This window comes from Vulpes vulpes, chromosome 11 (genome assembly GCF_048418805.1).
Source record: "Vulpes vulpes isolate BD-2025 chromosome 11, VulVul3, whole genome shotgun sequence".
Taxonomy (NCBI): Eukaryota; Metazoa; Chordata; class Mammalia; order Carnivora; family Canidae; genus Vulpes; species Vulpes vulpes.
Window position 1 is genome coordinate 95,423,951 of NC_132790.1, and position 23,678 is coordinate 95,447,628.

The 23,678-nt window shown below is 40.8% G+C and overlaps 1 pseudogene; it reads left to right on the top strand.

Moving 5' to 3' along the window:
- The first annotated feature begins 914 nt into the window (after positions 1-914).
- On the top strand, positions 915-1,107 carry LOC112932826 (cytochrome c oxidase subunit 7C, mitochondrial pseudogene; annotated as a pseudogene).
- The last annotated feature ends 22,571 nt before the right edge of the window (positions 1,108-23,678 follow it).

Consider the following 23,678-nt stretch of genomic DNA (forward strand, 5'->3'; position numbering starts at 1 on the left):
TTAAAAATAGGTCATGGCACAATCAAGTAAGGGCTTTACTGGCCTCCATCAGAGCCCCCATTTAAACAGAGGTGAGCGTAAGCAAAGATCCAACAGAAGAAGAATAATTCTTCTGAAACTTTTTGTCCAGATTTTTTAAAAGTTCTGTCTAGAAGGTCATCTGTAGATTTTATATAAGACGATTCATTGTACAAAAAAAGGACTTCAAAATGTTATATCCTGATCCCATATGCATCGTGCAAGTGACTCTCATGGACTTAATACATTTGGCACCCTCCTGGATGTACAAAACGTGTTATATAAATAGTAACATAGCCCATGCTGCCAGGGGCTCCTCTTGACTAGGGCAAAGACGACAGTGTATTCTCTTAAGAATATGAGGTAACGCGTAACGCGTATGCCAGAGGGTGTTTGAGCTGGGGGCATAATCCCCAGGGAACAGAAATAATTTTAAGAGTCAGAGCTTGGGTTGGCTAGTTTTTACAGCAGTCAACCCAACCTGTTCCACCGGTTCTAGCCTGCGTGGCTGATTAAATGACCAGCGGAACCAGCCAGCTCCAACATACAGATGTAAAGGAAGTGGAAAAACCCAGGCTAATAAATAGCCAAGGATGTGTGCGGGGATTTAACATAAAATGTTCATCACAGGGTCGATTATGGTAGTAAGAATGTCCAACAATTGGTGAAGTGCTTGACAATATTATAGTACATCCGTACCACTCATTCACTATTGCATATTGAAAATGGGGATATGAAGTGTGCCCATTGGCAACCCAAGCAGGTTGTACTATATCACTATGTGTGGAAAAAACAAAAACAAGACCGAGGAACAAGGTCGCGGAGAGGCCCTGGTGTGGTCCTGTCGTTTCTGCCTACTTAGGGTCTGTGACTTTCGCAGAACTTTCAGGGGTGCTATGTTGGGACAGAGCATCCTGAGGTTCACAACCTCTGTGGTCCGCAGGAGCCACTATGAGGAGGGCCCCGGGAAGAATTTGCCATTGTCAGTGGAAACCAAGTGGAGGCTACTACTTATGATGACTTTGTATTTTGGATCTGGATTGGCTGCACCTTTTTTTTATAGTAAGACACCAACTGCTTCAGAAATAAAGATGTTTTGGGGATCCCTGGGTGGCGCAGCGGTTTGGCGCCTGCCTTTGGCCCAGGGCGCGATCCTGGAGACCCGGGGTCGAATCCCACATCAGGCTCCCGGTGCATGGAGCCTGCTTCTCCCTCCACCTGTGTCTCTGCCTCTCTCTCTCTCTCTGTGACTATCATAAATAAATAAAAAATTTTAAAAAAAAAGAAATAAAGATGTTTTAATCAATCCATTAAACAGATGTGAAAAGGAACATTTTAGGAGGTGCGGTCACTTTGAAAAATGGATCAAACTCTTGAATTCAACATACTCAACATGTTTGTAAATAAACTTAACGGCATCAATCTTTCATGCCTCTTCTCTGAAACATGGAATGTAATAATTGTGCTTTTTTATTTGGGAAATATTCAGGATTAGTTTGTTTGGTCAGAATATGTGTGTGATTGTGTCTGTTTCTTGTTTTTAGATTTGAGGATCTGTTTGATTTTTGATGACTAGGTCAGGACCTTGTTGGTAATCTATGTTATTAAAAATGCAAACTTTGTTGTCACATAGTAATCTTTAAATTGAAAAAGAAGTGTACTTTTATTTGTCTTTACTAAATAAGCAGTAAAATTGGTTTTCTTCATGAGTGACATTTAGTCGTGAGGAAAAGCACTAGTGTATACAGTGAAGTCCCAAGAGTTTTCCTCCAGACCTGTGACCTAAAACTAAAATTTTGCCATGATATTGCCATGATAAACTTGCTATTGACCAATACTAGTCTGCTTTAGACTAAATAAAAGTAGAATATTTGAAATGAAATGCAATAGCTTGTAAAACGGAATATGGAAATATTCCAAGTTTATTCTGGAATTTTAGTAGAAATGGACTAAAAGATGGCTCTGATTAGTAATTATATCAGTGAATCAGACTAATGTTATTGATAGTGAAATGCTGCTAGCTACTTAAAATGTAGTGACTTAGTTCCTGGGGCAGGAAAAAGGTAGTTTTTAAATGTTTAATCCTCATTTGGTTCCTTTTGGAATACCACACTGATGTTGGAAAAATGCCGTAAAGCAGAGATTGTAAACTGGTGCTCCATTTGAACTCTGTACTTTTTAAACCAGTATTTAAAAATAAGAATAGTTACGAGAAAGTCTCTTTAGGTTCTTGAAAAATTGCTCTGAGTGGTTCTATATCCTTTCATAGAACAAATCTGCTGCCTAAATTAGTCCTCACAACATTAGATTATCTGTGTACCCCTAATGTTAAACTACTGATTTTGTGGAACCTTAAAAAACTTTATGTGACGGGGCCTATCATCACAATCTTCAATAATCATGCAATAGTTACTTAAATAGGGATATAATGAAATCTTTATGACTGCCCCCCCCAAAGAAAAACAAAAAACAAAACAAAACTTCTAAAATGGTGTGCAGAATTAAATCTTATTTTTGTAAAAAACTAAAAAGGCTCATATTTTAGTAGTTATTATCTCTAAGTGGAGAATTACAGTTAGTTTTTGTTTTACTCTTTTGCTTATGTGTACTATATAATTTTTCTATACTGAACATCTATTAATTTTGTGTCCAAAGTTTTTTTTTAATTAAAAAAAATTAAATGTAACTGGTGGGAACCCAGAGGCATTGACAACAGGATACATGGAACATTCAAGGGCCAGATTATCACGCCCAACACTGGCTATGGGAACAAGAAAATGACACACATGCAGCCCAGTGGCTTCCAGAAATTTCTGGTCCTCAACATCACGGAGCTGTAAGTGCTGCTGATGTGCAAAAGACTTTATAGTGTGGAGATTGCTCAAAAAAACCCAAGAACCTCAAAACCTTCGTGGGAAGAGCAGCCCAGCTGGTTATCAGAGTCTCTAATCCCAATGTTAGGCTGCGCAGCAAAGAAAATGAAGAGGCAACACATATGCAGGTTTTATTTGTGGTCAATAAAACCATGAAAACCCTGCCATCATGCATTTTCCTCCCTTAAAGGAAAAACAGAAAAAAAAAAAAAACAACCAAAAACGCCCAAACAAAAAACTTGATAAAATGGAATGACAATAACATCTGTAGGTGTTTCATACATGTGGCCCTTTTTGTCCTCATGACAATCCTATGAGATAGTTGTAGCTGAAACCATTGGTTTTCTACCAAATCTGTATCTTTCACAGCATTTCCCAGCCTGCCTTGAAGTCAGGTTGGTCATACCACAGATTTCCGACAGATGGAATGTGAGCAGAAGTTAGGTGCCCCCTGTCAGCCTGGCCATATAATATCTCCTAGTCTCTTTGCTTTCTCTTCTTTCAACTACAAAATTGTAAACAAATGATTCCAGGTTGTGCCCCATGAAACGAGGCCACATGGTCAGAGGGAGCTTCCAGGGAAAGCCATCCACCTGTACCCACCTGAGGAACAAGAAATAAACTTTTACTAAATCAGGCCATTGAAACTTTGGACTGTTTGTTACAGCAACATAGCCTGTCCCACCTTAACTAATACGGATTAATACTATTGTTATCCCGTTTCACAGGCAAAGCAACCAAAGATCAGAGAGATAAAGTAGCTTTTCTGAAGTTGCAGAGCTATACAGGGTAGAACTGGGGTTCAAACCAACAATGTTACGCTCTGAAACTGTACAATGGACACCCTCCTTAGAGTTATACTTTTTCTCCCAGCTACCCCAGGTGGGAAGGCAACAATGCTTCCAACATATGCAGATTTTTAGAGTGAATATCAAGGATACTGATGGGAGTATATAGTAAGGCTTGAGGTACATACAAATTACAAGGGATGCTGGTGAACAAACAACAGTTCCAGGACCCCATTCTCATAGATTCAGATTCAGTAGCTCAGAGGAAGGGACGTGGAATCTACATTTAATTTTTTTTTATTTTATATATATATAAAAAATATCTATCTATCTATCTATCGAGCATGAGCCCAAGCAGGGGGAGTACCAGGCAGAGGGAGAGGGAGAAGCAGGCTCCCTGAAGAGCAGGGAGCCCAACTCGAGGCTTGATCCCAGGACCCTGAGATCATGACCTGAGCCAAAGGCAGATGCTTAACTGAGCCCCTCAGGTGCCCTTGAATCTGCATTTTTAACAAGCACTAAATAATGAATCTGGTGTCCTAAAGGCTTTTGAGGTAGTTGACCTCAATGGTAAACAAGTCCCATCTTTCTGGTTTCCGGCCAATAACCTCCTCTCATGGAGAATTTCTGGTGAAATTCCTCCTCTTTTCAGGTCAAGGTGTCAGAGTCCATCATCACCTGCTAGGAAGCTGAAAATGACAATTACACATTTTTTGAGATCCCAGGAGCATGACCTGGACTTGACCTTTCAGATATACTTGTCCCAAACCTGAAACCAAAGTTAGTGACGGAAAGGAAAGCAGAAATGAGCTATAGGATAAAGCTTGTAAGACTCATGAAGTTTTAGGATCATTTAGGATCATATAGAGACCCAAGCCCAGTTCTCTACCTCTCTCCAAATTCTGTGAGCTACCCAAAACCTCTTTAATAAATGACCTTTAAGCTTAAATCCACCAGAATGTGCAACTTGCTGCTGCTTACTGGTAAGAGCAATGGAACTTGCCACTCAAGAGTTACTATTGAGCACTGTGGCTGCTGGGTCATCGTGATCCCACCAAAACTATAGCTAAAAGTAGTTCAGTCTCCGCCATCTAAAAGTAATTTCAAAATAGCTGACAAATGTATTACTCAAACACAAAGCAAGACGATACCTAATCCAGGGCAATAAATTGTAAGCCATCTTTTCTTTTCGGTCTACTTGCTTCCCACCTTGCAAACTCCCCCCGCCCCCATCACCCAGCGACTCCTCCCCCAGGACACTAATGAGATTTCCATTCTCTTCTACCTTTCCCTTTTACCTCTCAGCTCTGTAGGAAAGCCTCTGGAGAAATCCTCTTGCAAGGGTAGACCTCTCCCAGAGGGCACTAGAACGAGTCATGCTGAACAGGGTAAGGAGAATCCAGTGCCATGAACTTGGGAGAGGAAATCTGGGAAATCTCATATTTTAGTGCTTTTTTTGGTTGCCACATATCCTAAAAGTGGGTAAGCCCCCTGTCCCCACCACTACTTCATGGTGCCCTGGAACTGGCAGTAGTCATGGATTTTGCTCAGGGAAACCCAGAGTCTCCAGATAAATCTTGTTGTGCACCTTCTGAGAGACTGAGAAGCAGATAATCAGACCTGTACTCAGGGAAAGCACGACAGCAAACCTCAGGACATTTATACACTTGGGCAGAAACGGAAATTCTCTGTTGTTCTTTACCTGTTCTCATACTTTAGCTTTCATCCTATCTGGTGCTAGAAACTTAATGTTAGTTAGTTCACCACTTGGGTTCCATTTGGGCAGTGAGAATAAGCACCTTCTGCACTTGGATCCCTCGACCTGTGTGGGATTTCTAGCATTCCCCCAACCCGGCCCCCTACCCTAGGATGCAGCCCAGGGAAGGCAGGCCACAGGGCACCTCTTCAGGGGCCCAGCTTTTTATACTCCCCTCTAGTGCTCTTCTCCTGGCAACCCAAGGGATTTGGAAAAGCGATTTTGGAGGGTGGGAAAAACTGGCTCTGAGTCATTACGTATTCTTTGGAATCTTTTGTCCTATGCCCTGTGCTCTTTCTGGTCCCTGCTGTGGGTTAGACTTTTAGAACTACAAAGGCTTCTTTTCCCTCTTCCTGTGTCATTCCTGCCCCGAGGCAAAGTGCATTGAGCCTGAGTGGGAAGAAGGGCTGTGGGAAAATCCTGGGGCTGGGTGGAGACCCAGTGGTTAATATCTTAAAATATTATTCCACCCCAGGGGTCTGATATGTAATGTTTGCCGAAGGCTGTTTCTGGCTTTTTATGAATGTCTAAGGCTATCATGCTCCTACTCAGTCTCCCCCATTAGGCGGTGATTAGATTATAAGACACTGCTTGCGTACAGTCAATATAATTCCTTTGATCATGTCCATTTAAAGAACAGAGATTATTGTGTCTTTCTGTACTAAACAAGTACAACGTTTGTGTGCATTGGAAATTAATTGCTATAAAACGAAATACACCATTTTTTTCTTCTGGACTTTCACAGAAATGGACTCATACACTGTACTTTCTTGTGTAACTGGATTCTCTTGCTCAGCTTAATATTTGTGAGATTCGCTTATGCTGTTTTGTGTATTTTAAAAAATTACTGTATAGGACTCCATTGTATGAAAAGGCCAGGACTTATTTACCTGTTCTCTTATTGATGGATATTTGAGTTGTTCCCAATTTTTGGTTATCACTAAAAATGCTGCTAAGAACATTCTTTTACACATTGCCTAGGAGCACAGACTTTGTTCCTCTTGGGTATATGCCTAGAGTGGGATTGCTGGATCATAAAATAGTTCCATGTTTCATTTTAAGATTTTATTTATTTATTCATGAGAGACAGGCAGAGACACAGACAGAAGGAGATGCAGGCTCCTTGCTGGGAGCCCGATGTGGGCCTCGATCCCGGGACCAGGATCACGCCCTGAGCCAAAGGCAGACACTCAACCGCTGAGCCACTGAGGCATCCCTACATGTTTTATTTTATTTTATTTTTATTTTATTTTATTTCATTTTTTAAGATTTTATTTATTTATTCATGAGAGACACAGAGAGAGAGAGAGAGAGGCAGAGACACATGCAGAGGGAGAAGCAGGCTCCATGCAGGGAGCCTGACGTGGGACTCCATCCTGGGACTCCAGGATCACTCTGGGATGAAGACAGGTGCTAAACCCCTGAGTCACCCAGGTATCTCCTACATGTTTCATTTTAATGTATTACACCAAATAGCTTTTTAGGAGTTGTACAAATCCGTACTCTCACCAGCAATGTATTAGAATTCCAGTTGCTTGACATCCTAATTAATGATTTGTATCATCAGACTTCGAATTTAGCGATTCTAATAGAATAACATTCTGATGGGCTACATCATCATGGCTTTAATTTGCATTTTCCTGAGGAGTAATGATGGTGAGTACCTTTTCATATGCTTATTAGCTATTTGCATATCCTCCTTTGTGGGGTGTCCAAGTCTTTTGCCCATTTTTTTTAGATGTTTGTCTTTTTCTTATTGATTTATAGGAGTCTTTTATATATTTAGATACGAATCTTTTGTTGGATATATACATTGCAGATATTTTCTCCTAGGCTAGGCTTGCTTTTTCACTCCCCTACAAGTATCTGACTTTTTTTTTTTTAAGATTTTATTTATTTATTCATGAGAGACAGAGAGAAAAGCAGAGACACAGGCAGAGGGAGAAGCAGGCTCCATGCAAGGAGCCCGACGTGGGACTCAATCCAGGGTCTCCAGGATCACGCTCTGGGTCAAAGGCAGGCATTAAACCACTGAACCACCTGGGCTGTCCCAAGTATCTGACTTTTGATGAGCACAAGTTCTTAATTTTAACTATGCCAAATTTATCAATTTTTAATAATATTTTACAATATTTTCTGTATCTTGTTTAGTAAGTCTTTCCTTAATCCAAGTTAATGAAAATATTCTATCTTTTTTCTAGAAGCTTTGCTGTTTGAACTTTCACATATAGGTCTACTATCAATCTTAAATTCATAATTTGTGTTTGATGTGAGGTAAGAGGCAATGTTTATTTTTTTTCCCATATGGATACACAATTGTTATAACACTATTATTAAAAGATTATCCTTTTGGGGTTGCCCGGCTGGCTCAGTTAGTGGAGTATGCGACTCTTGATCGTGGGGTTGTGAGTTTGAGCATCATGTTGAGTGTAGAGATTACTTAAAAATGAAATCTTAAAAAAAAAAAATGAAATCTTAAAAAAGAAAAAGAAAAAGATGACCCACTTGCCATTGTATTGTTATTTTGCACATCAAGGAACTGTATATATTTGGGTATATTTCTGAATAGTTTATTTTGTTGACTTGTTTGTCATCAGGCCAATATCATATTTATTTCATGTTAGCAAGGTGTTCTATAAATACCTTTATAAATTAAGGAAGATTCCTTCTAATCCTAGGGATTGCTAAGAGATTTTATCATGATTATTGTATTTTGTCAAATGCTCTTTTTGTATGTATTGAGGTGATCCTATGATTCTTTTTTACACAGTTAATGTGATGAATTACATTGATTTCTGAGTATTAAATTAATTTTGCGATCTTGTGAAACTTGGTCATATGTAGGTCTTTTTTATTTATCACTGTATTCAAGTTACTAATATTATTTTGTTCAGGATTTTAGTATCTATGCTCTTGAGACATAATGGCCTGCGACATTCCTTTCTTATAATATCCCTGGCAGTTTTTGGTATCACGGTTATGCTGGCCTTATAAAACTAGTTTGGAATTGTTTCTTCTTCTCTAAACGTTTATTAATTCTTTCTTGAATGTTCAGAAAAAAATTACCAACAAAGCCATCTGGGCTGAAGTTGTAAGGATTTGTTGGGGAGAAGGGAGGCTTTTCATTATAGATTCAATTCCTTTTTCAGTGTAGGACCATTTATTTTTCCTATTTCTTTTGTGTCTTTTTAAGTAATTCATGCTTCTCAAGGAATTTGACAATTTCAACTATATTATCAAACTTTGGGCATAAAGTTATATTACCCTCTTACTTTTTTTTAAATATTTTTTTTTGAGAGAGAGAGATGGGTAGTGGAGGGGCAGAGGGAGAGAGAGAGAACCTCAAGCAGGCTCCATGCCCAGCATGGACCCTAACATGGGGCTCGATCTCACAACCTTGAGATCACAACCTGAGCTGAAATTGGGTGCTTAACCAACTAAGCCACTCAGGTGCCCCCCCTCTTACATTTTTTAAATTATTTAGGCCCTGTACTTATGTCCCCTTTTTTATTTCTGACATTGATAATGTACGTGCTTTTCTTCTTGATCCCATGCTATGGATTTATTGATCAATTCAAAGAACAAATTTTTAATTTCTATTTCATTAATTTATGTTCTCACCTTTATTTTCTTTTTCTCTCTTCATTTGTTTTTCTTTATCTTGGAATAGAAGCTTAGGTCATTAATTGTCAGCCTTCTCCTTTTAAAGTTACATTTTTCCCTCCAGGTACTGCTTTGGCTGTGTTCTATAAATTTTGATGTGTCATATTATTTCTTTGATTATTTTTATATTCTGAATAGGTTATACAAGCACATGAAAACACATGTACAAATGCATTTACAGTGAAAAGATTCCATCTGTATCACTTAGAATCTGGCAAGAAACAAAATTTCCCCAACTTAGATGGTTGATATAAAGATATTTTAATAGGAAATTATTATGGAAGTGTCACAGAACAGAGGAATCAAACAAGGTATGCTAAATCACTACTGATTCATCATCAGGAGGATGTCATTATTACCTCTAGACCTGAAGGAGCAACGTGAGGAAATTGTTCATAGAAGTTGGTATTAGCTACAACCATGGAGATAGAGCCCTCTGAGGGGTATGTATTATGAAGGGATGATGATACTGCCAGAGTCATTTCACCAAGCAAGAAGGGAGTGTAACGACAAGTATCCTGGCCCCTCTCCTCTCCTCTATCCACCTTTTGCTGTTGCTTTGCAGCTGAATCCAAGCTAGTTTTTAGGTGGTAAGCCCCGGGACAGAGAATGGGTCAGTGAATGGTGGGGAATGGTGGGGACTGATGAGGTGGGGAAACAATCAAAGAATAACAAGCACAAGGGGATGGATGTTCCTGGGGTGGAAAATGAGGATGACACTACGACCTAATTCTGTCCTGACTTAGCTAGGTTTGTTGCATGGTGGGAGGTTGTAAGGAAAGGCATTCTGGTCATTGGGAAGACCAGGACTCTATTCCAAAGAAAAGTAGGGTTTAGAGGATCACAGAAGATACTGCCAAGAGAGTGGATTGTACACTGTTAAACTCTATCACCAGTGTGGGATGTATATCACAGCAGTATACAAAATAGCACTAGGACTTGATATTATAGAATGTTGAATCACATGCTGAAAAATGTATTCCTTTTTATTTTTAAAAAATATTTTTAAAATATTTTTAAAATTTATTTATGAGAGACATATTCATGAGAGACACACACAGAGAGAGAGAGAGAGAGAGAGAGAGAGGCAGAGACACAGGCAGAGGAAGAAGCAGGATCCATGCAGGGAGCCCAAACCCAATGTGTCACTCGATCCCCGGTCTCCAGGATCAGGCCCTGGACTGAAGGTGGCCCTAAACTGCTGAGCCACCTGGGCTGCCCTGTATTCCCTTTTAAATTAATCTTCAATCCTGATTAAATCAAGAAGAAAGGTTTTTCCACTTGAAAGTTTTAACAACTCTCTAATAAGAACAGGCCCAGGTTCAAAGCAACTGGATCAATCTAGAAGTTAATAAAATTATTTGGTTTTCACAGCACTTATTTTGAAGTTACTTTCAGTTTATGGCAAATAATACTGGTTTTCCATTTATGGGAGTGATATAAGATTTGTTTTGAAAAATATATATATTTAGGTAAAAGCCAAGTCAGCTTTGAAAAAAGTATTAAGTAAACAAGAACACAGGGGGTAATCAGCTGTGGTAAACATACTGAAAGGATACTTGAAGACTACGTTGGGATGAAATTGCTTTAAATGTAGACATAATACCAAGACCTGAGACAAGATTTAATGAAGAGTAGGGTTTCCAAAAGGGGGGAAAGAACCACAAAGGTCTATTGGGGCAGAGTGCTACCACCTGGATGGAGGATTTTCTTAAGACACGCTCCCCACCTCTCTGCCCCTACAAAATTGTTATCAACTTTATTAATACATAGCTTACATACTATAAAATTCATCCATTTTTCATGTACAATTCAGTAGCTTTTAATATTTTCAGAGTTGTGCAACCATCACTACAACCTAATTTTAGAACATTTTCATCATCCCAAAAAGGAGCACTATACCCAGTAACAGTCACTCCTCATTATCCCTCTTCCCAGCTTCTGGTAACCATTCATCTATTTTCTGTCTATGGATTTGCCTATTCTGGATATTTCATATCAATGAAATCGCACCAACTGTGGCCTTTTGTGGCTGGCTTCTTTCAGTTAGCATAATGTTTTCAAGGTTTATCTGTATTGTGGCATGTTAGCAGTATTTTCTTTCTTTTTTTATTGCCAAATAACATCCCTGCAATGGACTATTTATGCTCCACCCCCAAATTCATATGTTGAAACCCTACCCCTCAATGTGACGGTATTAAAAGATGGAGCTTTTGGGAGGTAATTAGGTCATGAGGGTGACATCTTCATGAATGGGATTAGCGCTCTTATAAAAGAGACCCCAGAGAACTTCCTTGCCCCTTATACCACATAAGGACAAAGTGAGAAGTTAGTAATCTATGAACCACGAAGTGAGCTCTCACCAGCTACGGAAACTGCCAGTACCTTGATCTTGGGCTTCTTAGCCTCCAAAACTGTGGGAAATCAATGTTTACTATTTGAGCCACCCATTCTATGGTACTTTGTTACAGTCACCTGAAGGAACCAAGATAATTTCTTTGTGTGAATACTCCACATTTTCCATCCATCCATTAGTTGATGGACATTTGAGTTGTTCTCACTTTTTTGGCTATTATGAATAATGCAGCTATGAGCATTTGTACAGGCTTATTTGTGGACATATGTTTTCATTTCTCTTGAATATATATACCTAGGAGTAGAACTGCTGGGTTATGTGGTAACATGATGCCTAAAATTTTGAGGAACTGCCAGACTTTTCCAAAGTGGCTGCATCATTTTACATTATCATCACCAATGTATGAGATTTACAACTTCTTCACATTCTTGCCAACACTTGATATTCTCTTTTTTATTATAGCCGTCCTAGTGGGATGAAATAGTGTCTCACTGTGGTTTTTATTTGTGTTTCCCTAATAATTATTGGTGTTGAGCATCTTTTAATTTTACTCTTGAGCTGTCAGAGTTCTTTATATTTTCTGGATACAAGGCTTTCCCATCCCTCCCCCTCCAAAGGATAGCCCTTGCCAGCTAACTTAGTAATTACAGGAGTGAGCAAGAAGCAGATGTAACTGCTAGTCCACTGAAGAGGTACCTCATCTTGTAGGAGTTAGCCTACATAAGTGGGGGGTAGCCTGGGCAGGTTCATTCTCCAGAAACATTTTGGGGTCATGCAAGTGCTTGGAAAGGAACGGAGTGTAAGCCTCAGATATCTGTACCAGCAAGACTGCAAGAGAGGACATTGACCAAGAAGATTTTGAGTCTAGAGGTTTCTAATTGCCATTTGTGGCTATAAAAATTCTGCAGATGTTTGCTATTCAAAGTGTGGACCTTGGACCAATAGCATCTACGTCTCCTAGGAGCTCGTTAAGAATACAGAATGTCATGCCCCACCTGAGACCTATTGAATTAGAGTCATTTTAATAAGAATCACAGTGATCTGTATGCACTTTTATAGTTCAAGAATTGCTGCTATAGGACACTTAAAATAGATTTTAAAACTGCATTGCAGAAAGCCTGCCTGGATACCTGTGCCAGATGGAGCTGGCTGGTACTCGAGACTGGATTGGGGAAAAACAATTACGCAGGCAAATTTATCTCCAGGATCCCTTAACCAACCCCCTCAATTCCAAATCTTTCCTTTTATATTTGGGGTCCTCCTTTTTCTTCTTTACTCTTAAATAACCAGTGCTTTCTCTTTATTTTACCCCTCTCCTATTGCACAACATGTTCTGTGCAACACTCCAAACGCCATCACGCCACAGACAACAACAACATTAAAGGTATCTACAATTTATAATTTCCCTCCAATTAAGAAATGAGAAGACCTAAGCCTTTTGGAGAAAACTTCATAGATTGGGATGCCCAGGGTTTTTTTTTTTTTCCAGATCCTGAAATGACACCAGAGATCATCTTTCTTATTTATATCCTACATTTCACATTGTGCTAAGAAGAACTGAAGATTGAAATAAGGGTAAAAAAATGAAAAGAAAAGAAAAAAGAAAAGAAAGAAAAATCTGCCATGAGTAGGGTTTATGTACTGAATCTATACCACATTGAAAACTGTACTTTGCTAGAAATAGGTGGTAAATTTGGTTGTAAGCTTCCCAGCAGCCAAAGAGAAGGGGAAAATACATGAATCACAAGTTCAGCATGCAAAAGATAAAAACCAATTGGCTATTCAGAGTTGCCAGGCATTCTTGGTGCTGATGTGTTAAGGGAATTTTCTTCTTCAGTCCTGAAATTTCCAGGTAAGAACAGACACATCCTAACACATGGACCCTTAGTGAGTTGATGTCCTCTTAGGAAAAGGACTCCATTGTGAGCATTTTGGGTCTGCACAACAGTAAACCAAAGAGAGGATCTCAGGCAGAGCTTGGGACTGGGGGCCACTCTAACATACCCACAAGAAGTTAACTGAGGCTGAAAGTGTATGCCATGAATAAATTGTACCTTGTAGGTGGCCACCTAGATGGGGCCACTCTAATGAACTACTTTTATTCCTTTCTCTTTTGTTCTTCCCCAAATATTATCCTACTGTAGAAAATCTTAAGGAGACTTATCTTTAGTCCAGACAACTGGGTCAAAAGATTTATTCTCTTTTACCTAACAGGGAAACCTGCCTTTACTTTCTTACTTAAACCCTCTGAGAACATTAGGAATGACAGGGACCTTGGAGCCCATCTAGGCTATTCTCCAAATGTCAATAAGCCAGGAAGCCATGGAAATTGGCTGCTTCCAAGGGACAGTCATTGCACACTTTGCCAATGGAACAGTGCTGATGCGACTCATGATACTAGCGGTTGGCTGCCAAGTGGTTATGATAAAAGGGAGCAAGCTAGTTGAAAGCACGTGGGTGGTGGAAGAGAGGACACAATGTGACTCATATGCAAGAGGGGTTCATTTGGTATAACGGAAAGAGTGCTAGGCTAGTATCCGCTGTGTGACCTTGGGCATGTCCTTAACCTCCCTGGATTTTTCTCACCTATAATAATCAAAGTAATTAATACTTACTGGGCCCTTAGCACTTTACATGAACCATTCATGTTGAATTTTCATAACAATCCATAAGTTAGATTCCACTATTTCTTCTATTTTCCAAATGAGGAAACTGAGGCACAAAGACCCAAAGGTTTAACCCAGGCCATCTGACTCCAGGGTCTGAACTGTGTCACCTAAGGTGTCAGATTAGATTAACGCTAAGGACTCTATGTCTGCCATTCACTTCCTCTCTTGTGAAGTTGAGATAATAATCGCATCGTGAAGATTATAAGGTAACACAGCTGAAGCTCTTAGCACAGTGCCTGGATCATAAGTGCTCAATAGATGTCAGCTGTTACTATTGTCCATCCTTCCACTCTTACTATTGCCATTGGATGGGACAAATCACTTCTGTCACCTTCTCAACAGCTGCCTCCGTGCACAGTTAGCCCAACTGAACCGATTAATAAGTTCTAACAGTGGGTCAATTCACCATGAAATCAAGCAAGCCTGAAGTGATGCCAAAGTGAACTGCCTAGTTCAATGGTCTGGAGCAGTGCTACCCAATAGAACGTCTGTGTTGATGAGGATGCTCTTCATCTGTGTTAATATGTAGCCACTAACAGCATGTGCCTACCAAGGACTGGAAATGTGGCTAGTGTGACTGGGGGCCTAGGTATTTCACTTTATTTAACTTCACTTCCTTTGAATTTGTATCTTACTAGCTGCACGTGGCTAGGGGCTACCATATTGGACAGCTTAGGCTAACACCTATATCTGGTAGCCAAGAATCCTTGGTAAGAGGACACTAAGTGTCGGGCACAAGAAAGAAAGTTGGGGGCCCCTCTGGCCATAGCTCTGTTTTGCTACAGGTGCCTTAAAGAATCATGGGTATTTGAATGCTCCCGATTTAGAGGATTTCCTCCACACAGTAAGTAAAGTTGTGTATTTTAGGGATGGGAGGGCAGGATGGTGAGAAGAGAGAAGACAATTGCACTTCCATCGCTGGGATGCCCTTAAGTGATTCTGGGTGGAATTAGATTCCTTATTGTCATTAAAAATTGTTTTTAGGGGCCGGATAGTTTACACCTGTGCCATGTGACAGCACCATGACATTTCATTTTCCAAATGCTCTGTTTTGCTGCGTGCAGAAACTAAAAAGTGATTTCAAGCCATGGCTTCAATGTTTAATTAGGAAAAAGATGATCAAAATGGATGATCAAAGAATCATAGACTTGGAGGGAGCTGTCGTGCAAGCATGACATGACAAACTGGCATTTTAGGAAAGCCATACATACATCCTCAGGACACAAGTGTGACACTGTGCCTCGCTTTTCAGACTGACTGGCTTTGGATCAAGAGAGGAGGAGCAGTCAGTTAGGTGGTGACAGCACCACCCTCAGCTCTTACCCTGCTCCTTCAAGATCCCCTCCCCCACCTTTTTTAATGAAAGAATTTCTTGATGACATGAAGAGGTCAATGAGCTCATTTTGATCTAAGTATGTAAGCATGTGACTACTGCCCTGGTACAAATTTCTAGGCCTTGTATTGTGTTCTGGTTCCAAAAATTTTCAGCAATGAAGAATCCCTCCTCTACTTACTCCCCCCTACCACCAGTATTGATTGGGTGACTAATTCAATGGCTGCCAAAATTTTCAGAAAACGAAATTGAAATCTAATGAGGCTTGCTTGTGTTAAACCAATTTTTAAATGATAGTAATTAAGAGAGTTTTCATATAGGAAAGGCTTTGTTTAGATTGCAACATTAAACGCCAAGACCAGAAGAAATACAAGGGTCTTATGCACAAAGGATTCTCTTTTTGTTGTCTTGTAATCATGCTGGCCAGTGTTCGAGCAGTGAATGCTAACACAGTGGCCGGCCCTGGCGTTTGCCCCACTTCACCACTGTCCTGGTGAGTCTACCTCGGAGAACGTCTTGCACCAGAGCTGCAGCCTCTCAGGCTGTCTGCAAACAGATACCAGGCCATCTGCCCTCTTGCCTTCCACCCAAACACAGCTGCTGGGCTCCATCCCAGCTCCAGCCATCTGGAGGAGGAATAAAGGCCCCTCTCCTCACCCTCCTCCTGGCTGCCAAGAGGAGACTGGGGAATCTTGGCATTCTCTTGGCCCCAGTGAGGAAAGGAGAATGGAAGAAGCAGCCAGATCTGCTACTAGTGGCAGGCAGCTCCTTCACTCTGGTTGTTGGGGGTCAATGAAGCCTTTATTCATTCCCCAAACATGTTGAGCTCTATACACATCAAGCCTGGACCGAACCAGGCTCTGGGGACTTGAGGCTGGGGAGACACGGCTCCTGATCTGTAGAAGCTCTGGTGAGGATGATGGACATGTGCACAATCAAGTTCATTGCAGGCAGAAGTAAGGTCATAGGGGCCCAGCAGAGGCATGTTTGACCCAGTGTGAGGGAGTCAGAGAAGTCTTCCCACTGAAGGTGATGCTGGGCCTGATATCTGAAAGTGAGTCTGCAGTAGGTGTTAGCGAATCTGAATGTCAAGAGGCTGGAAATGTGTGGACCTGTGCATGGTGAGGTGAGGAGTATGAAGGGGGAGGTGATGAAGGGAGGGGCTGGACAGGGACAGCCAGGCTTGGGTGGGCCTCGATGCCCCTCAGAGAATGAAGGGTAGGCAGTGGAGGGCTGTGAGCACTGAAGCAGTGACGGTCAATGTGGGAAGGTCTTCAGGGGGTGGGAAAGAGGATGGCTTGAAGGAAACAAGACTAATTAGGAACAGTCACAGTGATCCAGAGGAGAAATAGCGGCAGCTGAATGAAGTGGCTGTGGAAAAGGAAATTAATATGGGGGAGAAATCTTGACCAAAAATGTTAGCTTTAGACCCTTCAAACTGGTTCCCAAATAATTTTGAAGTTCACAGTAAGCTCTGCAATGGAGGAACTCAAAACTCAGCAGTGTGCCTGGACGTCTCTGAGGACAGGAAAGAGCTTGATGGCACAGGGATTGCTTGTGCCTCAGTGGGCCCAAGGGCCACCTGGCAGCCGCAGATGGTACAAAATGGCATGTCCGGCTACTTTCAAAAAGGATACTTAGCAAGAGGTATCTGACTTGCTGAAATGGCTCAAATCCCCACTATAACATTTACCGATGATCCTCATTCCAGTTTGGTCCTCCAAGCCACCAGGAGAGACCATACCTAAGGCAGGTTGTTCAGCTGGCTGCAGTCAGCTCTCCGGTGCTTTTGGCCGGATTGAGAAAAACCTCAGGGCAGTGGAGGGCAGCGCAAGGAGGAGAGGCAGGTCAGGTGCCACCTCTTCCCCCTCTTGCCCTTTCCATAAGGGCAGATGCTGCCCTCCAGGCCCTGCATGTCAGAGGCCAATGGACTGTTTGGTTTTTTTTTTCCCTGATAAAAGGGAAAGGAGGTAAAGGCTCTTTCTGTTCCAATGTCCTTCATTCCTGGCCTCCTGAAAGTGTGCAGAGTTCATAACTTCCAAAGCACTCATGAAAGAGTCAGGAGCCAAAAAGCGGAGACTGAAACTGGCTCCTCTTTGAAAGGCAGGGATGAAATGCTAGTGACAATCTGACTTACAGTAGAAAAGGAAGCAAAAGATGCCATAGTCCCTGTCCCTTAGACCCAAGCAATAGTCTCCACACTGACTATGACAGAGAACCCGAGGCCTGGCTCACTGCTTAAAACCTCAGTTTCTAAATATTAAAACAAAACAAAACAAAACAAAAAAACCTTCCAAAGCACTTTACTATGTGCAGATTTTGCCATTTTTTGAAAATCTGAGGCATAGAGAATTCCAGGAGGCCAGAAATCTAGCAGGTGGATTAAAACATCCTTTAAGTCACTGAAAACTTGTATACACCATTATTTTCCTTTCTCAGTGATGAATCTTAATTTCTCTTCTGAGGAATTCTTCTTTACTTTTGACACATACAATTTAGAAATGACAACAGCTAAAAATAACCATAATCTATCCTTGCTGTTTTTCTCTAAGGAGGATTGTTCAGGTTTGTTCGGTAGGTTTTTAAAACATTTATTTGCTATTGCTTTAGTTCTCGCACTGTAGAACATCTTCTGTTATCAATGTTAGCCTAAATTAGACATTATAAGAACAGTAGATAAGCCTGTTAATTCAGCTAATTCATAATTTGTTACATTAGAAAACAAAAAAACCCCAACGAGTCAGCATCTTTAGAGGACATGATAAATTAATTTTATCACCTTCAAAACAGAAGGTTTTGCTGAAGGGCCCAAGGATTACCACTTAGTGCCTTTGTTGGGAAAAGCCCCCCACCCCCTTCCCGGTGTTTTTCTCATATTTTAAGAGAGTAAAAGAGTATTTTTCAAGCATCAACCTTATTTCTAAAATTCACGCTGTGAATCCTCAGCGAGATTCCCAGAGCACTGAGCTTTGAAAGGTCTGCTGGCTTCCCTGGGCCTGGGGGCCTGCGCTCCTTACTCCTGTGTGCAGGGCCCGAATGCCTGCACTCTGACACCTGCCTTCCCCCTTGCTGTGGGCTCTGTTATTATGGTCTTTGAATCACATGCTTTCAGCCAGAGAACCCTCGACACAGTTTGCCCTCCAAGATCCTGCATACTTTCGTTGGACCAGAAGGGCAAGTCACATGACTTCCTTCGCTTGTCTGGAAATTGCTCAGTCAAAAGATTTCTCAGCATTTCTTTCACTTCATTTATTCCAGATCCTTCAGATCCTACTTTGTTCTCATGCTCAGAATTTCAGCAGATGGTCTTCTAAAGGGGAAAATATGTTGTGGTATTCAATTCTCCTCTCTTATATCCCTCACTTACCTCTTCCTTAAAGCCTTTTTTACAGGCTATCCTCTTCCAAGCATATACACACATATCCTTTTTTTCTTTCGTTGTAGTGATCTGCACAACCACAATTGCTTTTTTTTTTTTTTTCTCACTTCCAAGACAAATTCTGCAGGCACCATCATTTGGCACCTTCAGACAAATGCTGAGGTTTTCGTTATAATAATCTTGTTTTCTGTTTTTGTTTTTAAATACAACAAAAGATGTTTCAGGAATTCCAAAATCAAGTTTTCTAGGAACAAAATACATAAACACAAAATCCTATTTTAGAGGAAGGGGAATCCTTCAAGAGGATGTGATGGAGCGTCCACATTTTTCAGATGAGACAGTGACAGTCTGGAAGTGGTGGCCCAAGGTCATGATGCAAGTTGTGGCAAAGTCAAAACCAGCAGCAGAGGTGACGGCTGCCTCCCAGACCAGTCATCTCTATCAGTTTCTTCAACTGTAAAGTGCAAAGTGTAACACAACTGTAAAGTGAAGTAGCTGGCATACAAGAGGGTGTTGGAAGGTAAATGAGTTCATATGTGTAAGCACTTAGTGCCTGGCACAGAGTTCATGTTCCATAAATGTTAGATTCACATTGTAGGGAAAGGATGCCCTATATTCTCATTGTGTGGATTTTGTCAAAACAATCTCATTTCTCTATTCTATGGAGTTTCTTTTTTTTTTTTTAAGATTTTATTTATTTATTCATGAGAGACATGCAGAGAGAGACCCTGCAGGGAGCCTGATGTGGGACTCGATCCCTGGACCCTGGGATCATGCCAGGAGCCAAAGGCAGAGGATCAACCACTGAACCACCTGGGTGTCCCATATTCTATGGAGTGTCTATTAGAAATTTGGGAGATAGGATTTGGCCCAAAATGATGATGCTAATAAATTCATTAACATAAAATATAATAATAATTTAACCATAAAATATCTCAGTATTCAGATGTTTTATAAGGTAGAGGACAGTTTTCCATAATCTGTTCTGTTTTTTTACCACATTTATCAACTTTAAGTTTTACGGTTAAAAGTTTTCCTCCCCCAAATATATATTTTTTAAACATAAACATCCTCTATTTTCATTCCTCAGTCTTTCTTTCCCTTTCTTCTCTTTCATCTTGATTATTCTCCACTGAGAAAAAAATTTAGGGCCTTCTAGATTTACAAAATGTATCTGGAAGTAACAGTCTGTCCTTTCTATAATCCAATAAGGCTATCTGTTCATCAAACATGCAACTCTGTTTTTAGTTATATTATTTGCTCCCTTAATCCTCTGATATTTTCATTCTTAAGAGGGAGTAGACAGTGGATGGTGGTGAAAAATCTTCAAAGACAAATGGCTTAAAATAAAAAGACTTTAAAATGTCAGTGTGTCAATACACTTACAATGTAATGTTCGTGGGATATAAGTAGAAGGAGCAGGATAGAGATGAAAATAACTAAGTTATTGGCCAAGTGGTTGAAAATGTGATATACATTTAGAGTTCCCTTTCAAATGTCAAATTTGTAAGAATATTTTTAAATGTATGGCTATTTTATATATACATAATAATTTATATAGATCCGTAAGAACAGCAGATTAATTCTGGAGTAAATTTGGGCCTGATCAAAATCTGCACTGTGGGACTGTGTATCTGACCTTATCATTTCTTCTAAATTAAAAAAAAAAAATCCACATACACTTGCTGATGGACACACAAACACACATGCACTTCTAGCACAGACATTTTAGCAGGAACCAGTCTTTATTTTAGACCACTTATATTTTTGGTCTTATTCAAGACTTGTTCTCTTGGACACACTTGGATGAAGGTGAGTATGTGGGATACTTATTCAGCAGTGCCTCTGGGATGAACATTTGTGAAAAGGGAGAAAGAAAGCAGAGGAAGAATCAGGCCCACCAGCTGCCTGACGGCCTCAGCCAACATTACGGAGCTCTCTGGAGCTAAAATGGCCCTGGCAGGTGTCCCATATGAAGTCAAAGGCTGGGTTTTTCAACTGCCATTTCAATCAGTCACTGGATATGGGCTGCCCTGGGAAAGGCCTGTCCCTGGGTGAGGCTACTCTCTGCAACTGGGGCAAATCCTAAGGAGGCTGACACCCAAAAGCTGTTTGCAAGCCCAATGGCCCTCCCAGCAGCAAGGCAACAAATCTTTCAAGAGACATCCAGGGAACCCATCACTGAGACCACCATGAGTCTGGTCCTAACCAGCTCTGGGCACTGGGGCACATTACTTGAGGTTTCAATTTTATTTCCTAGGAAAGGGCTGACTGGATTAGATAATCTCTAGGATTTCTTTGAGCTCTAAAATCTTAAATTTAAAAAAAAAAACAAGCTGAACTTTCATAGCCTGACTTCTATCTACCTTGTCTTTAGCAAATATTCCGATGTTACATATGCAATGAGAAGATACACACATGCACACAAGTAGATGGAAACTTGTCTTGTTCCTTTTGACACAACAGGAGTTTGGCCAGAAAGTACAAGCAAGGGGGAAAGTGGGAGGAATTAGGTAAGAACTCCATTCTTGGGCAGCGCTGAATAGCTACCAAGGGGGCCATACACTGTGGAACTCTACAATATAGAATTCAAAAATAAGGTGGTTTTCTTAAGCCTTTAGATCTCTCTACCCAACAGTGATAAGAGCTTGTTCTCTTTCTCAAATTATGGTGATTAGACCCAATTGTAGGAACATTAAGGGGAAAAAAAGTACCCTTCTCATCTCTTCCTTTATCAGCCAGCCCACAGGATCTTCCACCTCCTCCCCAGCTAGATTTTTCAAGACTCGTGTGGGCATCTGCAGCATGGAAGCCAGATGGCAGTTTTCTTGAATCTGACTGTTCTACTTTAACAGCCTCTCTGCAAAAACCTCCCCAAATGAGTATGCTGCAGGTAGGGTCAGCATGAGAAAACAGTGGATTCAGGTCATCTGAGAACATGGGATCCCCTAAACACCAAGTAGATGAGAAGACAGCCTAAAGATAAACTCAGTGTGGAGACTTTCAAGGGTCTGTCCCTGGGTAAAATATGCAACTTGGTGGAACCCAGCCAGGAAACTAGGTCTCTTGTTTTTACTTAAGATGCAGAAACAGTCCCCCCATTTGTAGGAAGAGGCTGATTGGCAGAGGGAGGTTTGGAAGTCTAGTGGAGCTAACCATTTTCTAGACTTTGGGGCAGATCTTTGTCCCATGGTGAGAGTCTCAGGATGGATCCACTTGGTTGCTGAGTTTTGGTTGCTACAAGAAAATGGTTAGGGCAGTGTGGATGGTGGAGAGAAAGGGGAAATATTATGGGATTCAGAGGTAAAGAAAGAGAGAGCGCTCTGTGGGTTGTCAAACACCAGTGTGCAGGCTGGGATCAAGCTGGCTGCTTCAGAATCACGTGAAGAACTTGTTAAAAATAGAGATTTCTGAAACCCATCCTAAAAAGTTTTGATATTACAACAAATTCTCCTGTTTGATTCTGATACGCAGTTAGATATAGGAACTATAGGGGTAAAATTAAATTTAAAATTAAATTAACTGTAATTTAAAATACAGTTAAATTATTGGAATTCAGCCATTATTCAAATATGTGGTTATTAAGCATCTTCTATGGAAAAGTTGCTTAGTTAAGTTCTGTGGGGTTTATAAACATGTAGAAGACTTAAGCTGCCTCACATGCCTTTGAACATGAGCAGAGGACAAGAAAGGGACACAGGTAGGTGACAGACAGGGATGTTCTCAGACATCAACTCTGATGGGATGGAGAGAATAGAATGGAACTCTGATGCCAGGGGAAAATAAGCAGATGTTTAAATGGAGTAAGGAAAGAAGAAGGAGACAGCTTGGCAGAGTTCCCAGGAATGGTCCCTAGTTCAGATGTCCAAAGGTTGGAGAAGACAGTATTAATATAAACCTCATAAGTCTGTAGAAAAAAAAAATCAATGAAAGCATGTATATGGTACCAAGTATGGTCTGTGATAATCACCAATAAATGATAGATATTAAAAAAGAAAATTTAAAGATCAGGAAATTTAAAGAGCTATGGGTGAATACCTTGTTCAAAAATCTCTCTCCCTCTCTGCCTGTCACAGTCCTTCTAATTCCTTTTCTGAGTTTTGAAGTCTTATTGGAAAAGACTTTTATTGAAGAAGCTATTTTGAAAGGCTTATGCCTTAAGCTTTTAATAGGCTAGGAAGAAGGAGAAGAAAAACAGGGGACAGTGGCCACATGGGAGGACAGAAGTCAGGAAGGAGTTGAGGTAGTGTCAGAAGCTAACTTTCATACGCATGACATCATTGCTATAGATGCCGCTTTCCTGAAAGTGAGTCAGCAGTCTAAGGCAAGTTGTAAAGCCTGTGTGATGAGTCAAAGTCCAGGCCCCCTGCACCTAATGGCTCCTTCTTCCTCTCAGCAGCTGGTAGATGGGGAAGGAGATTACGGAGAATGGTCCTATTTCTTAACAACCTGGGTCTTTAAAAAACAAAAACAAAACTCTGTGCTCACATTCCTTTGGTGAGAATCCATCACTTTGCTCATCTAGACATTAAATGGGCAGGTGGGTGGGGGAGGGTGAGAAATGTAGCTCCTGGCTGGGCAGAAGGACTCAGGACTCTGAGTCCTGGGAGCTCCTGACAATATGACAGCAGATTCACAAAGAGGAGTCAGAAGCAAAGAGACACAGGCTTGACCAGCAAGAGAAAAGCTAAAGTCAAGAAACAGGTCAATCAATGTATAGGTGCCCCGCCCCCAGATAAATGAACCTTTTCAGGGAGAAGAAAGGTGTTAAGTTAGGTACCAGTCTGAGAAAAGAAAAGGGAAAGCATTTGGGGAGTTTATAAGGGATTGAGAATGACAGCCT